At 41.5% G+C, this 2,428-nt stretch overlaps 1 protein-coding gene across 1 annotated transcript in view; it reads left to right on the top strand.

The window, feature by feature from the left end:
• The window catches only part of LOC110455659 (programmed cell death protein 6-like), a 13,992-nt gene that overhangs the window by 778 nt on the left and 10,786 nt on the right, over positions 1–2,428 (top strand). The gene's annotated exons all lie outside the window — the stretch shown is intronic.

The following is a 2,428-nucleotide window of genomic DNA, read 5'->3' as shown; positions in this document are numbered from 1 at the left end:
CCCCCCGTCCCCTGTCATCATAGTTCACCTACCCGAATACACTATTTCTGGCTCTGTATTGGAAAGAGTTCCTAAAGGTGGCCAGAGTTGATATGACCAACACCGAATCAGAACTCTTTCCAAATACAGCTCAGTTGGAGTGTATGTTACTGTATATTAGGTAAACAATCTTCAAACTATTATTATCACCCCCCTCCCTCACACCCCGACTCAAAGTCCATAATAGATCTGCTATTTTGTACAACAGGAGCTATCAACATCCGTAGAGGTTCCATAAAATATGCCCTTGTATGGGCAGTAGCAGGTCTAAACTTATAGACATTTCTTAGCACCAAATACTCTCTCATCACACTTTTCTTTCTTTCCTCTCCCTCTGCCTTATGCATGCACCAGTCCGCACTTTATCAATTCTATCTTGGTCACCACACAATACCTTTTAACATGCACAGACGCGCACGCTGCACATAATACTCTAAAGAGGGTGATGCAGAATATATAGATAGATAGATAGATAGATAGGGACTTAATATTCGATATTTGCATGTACAAATTAAAACTATTTTGCATTTGAGACCATGGTCTACAATGACACAATCCTGGCCTTAAAGGCTTCAGGTGTGTCTATATCCACGATGTCTGGTGGAAGGGTATTCCAATCACGCACTGCCCTTGGAAAGAAGGACATTTTCCTTGTGTCAATGCGTGAGGACAGGAGTTGGTATGATTGGTTGTGATGTTGTCTTCCCGATTGTCTTGTAGGTTTTATCAGGCAGTTTTGTTTGCTGATGGCGACTAACTCTCTATCAATTATATACATCATTGTTAGTCGTGAATCTTTCCTCCTGTATGAGAGATTTTTCCATTTTAGTTTTTCTTGTATCTCGCTGACACTTGCTCTAAGTCTGTGTTTGTTTGCCACATATCTAGCTGCCCTCCTCTGGACAGACTCCACTTTATTTGTGTCGCTGACTGTGTAGGGGTCCCATACATTGCTGGCATATTCTACCAGAGGTCTTACTAAGGTGAAGTATGCTTTTTCCTTGATCCTTAATAATGGGATTTTAAGGTTACGACGTAGGAAGCCTAAGGTCTTGTTGGCTTTACTTGTTATGTTGTTTGTGTGTTCGCCCCAGCTGAGTTTGTTGGTGAATGTTAAGCCTAGGTATTTGGCTGATGTGACTGCCTCTAGGATATGGTCGTGTAGGTTGTAACTTTAGTTAATGGGTTTCTTCTTGTTGGTAACTGTCAGGACGGTACATTTGTCAGGGTGGAATTTCATGCAGCAATCCTCCTCCCATTGACCCAGCTTGTTTAGGTCTTCTTGTAGTGTTTCGGCATCACTGTTGTTGGAGATTGTGAGGTATGCTATGGTGTCATCAGCAAATAGTCTGACTGTTGATGATAGTCTTGACTGTAGATCATTGATGTAGTAGATGAATAGGCTGGGTCCCAGTACAGATCCTTGTGGTACTCCTGAGTCAACGTTAACCTCGTCTGATGAGACACCGACTATTACCACTGTTTGTTTCCTCCCAGTTAGCCAGTTCGAATTCTTGATCCAGTTGGTGGTTCTTTCTTCTATGCCGTAGTATTTCAGTTTGAGAGTGAGTAAGCTGTGATTCACTTTATCGAAGGCTTTAGCGAAATCCATGAATAGAATATCCGTCTGTTTCCCATCTTGATTTTTTTTTGAGATGTCATCAACAAATTCAATTAATTGGGTTTCACAGGATCGTTTTCATCTAAATCCGTATTGTAGAGGATACAGGATGTTGTTATTTTCTCCATGATTCATGATGTTACAGGCTATTATATGTTCCATTATCTTACAGCAGATAGATGTTAATGAGATTGGACGGTAGCTGCAGCAGGGGTGCAATTTCAATGGCAAGTTCTTTCAAGATTCTAGGTGTAATACTGTCTGGTCCTGGTGCTTTATATGGGTTTAACTGCTGGAGAAGTTAAGTTATTCCGTTTACTGTGATGTCAAATGGCTCCATTTTTAGCTCACCTGGCACGAAGTGCCAAGTGAGCTTATGCCGTGGTGCGGCGTCCGTCGTCCGTCCGTCCGGCGTCCGTCCGGCGTCCGGCGTCAATATTTTACTTTAAACGACTTCTTTTTAATAACCGAAAGGCCTAGGGTGTCAATATTTGGCCAGAAGCAAATTTGGATGAGGGGCTACCAAGTTTGTTCAAATAAATGACCTTCACCTATTTTCAAGGTCACAGGGGTCAAATATGTCAAAAACTTTAAACATCTTCTTCTCAATAACCAAAATGCCCAGGGAGATGATATTTGGCCAGTAGCATGCTTGGGTGAAGGGCTACCAAGTTTGTTCAAATGAATGACCTTCAATTATATTCAAGGTCACAGGGGTCAATTGTATTAAAAAACCTTTAAACAACTTCTTCTGAATAACCAAAATGC

Source organism: Mizuhopecten yessoensis, unplaced genomic scaffold (genome assembly GCF_002113885.1).
Source record: "Mizuhopecten yessoensis strain PY_sf001 unplaced genomic scaffold, ASM211388v2 scaffold8361, whole genome shotgun sequence".
NCBI classification, from domain to species: domain Eukaryota; kingdom Metazoa; phylum Mollusca; class Bivalvia; order Pectinida; family Pectinidae; genus Mizuhopecten; species Mizuhopecten yessoensis.
The sequence above is the reverse complement of the archived record's forward strand: the minus strand, read 5'-3'. Positions and strand labels throughout refer to the sequence as shown.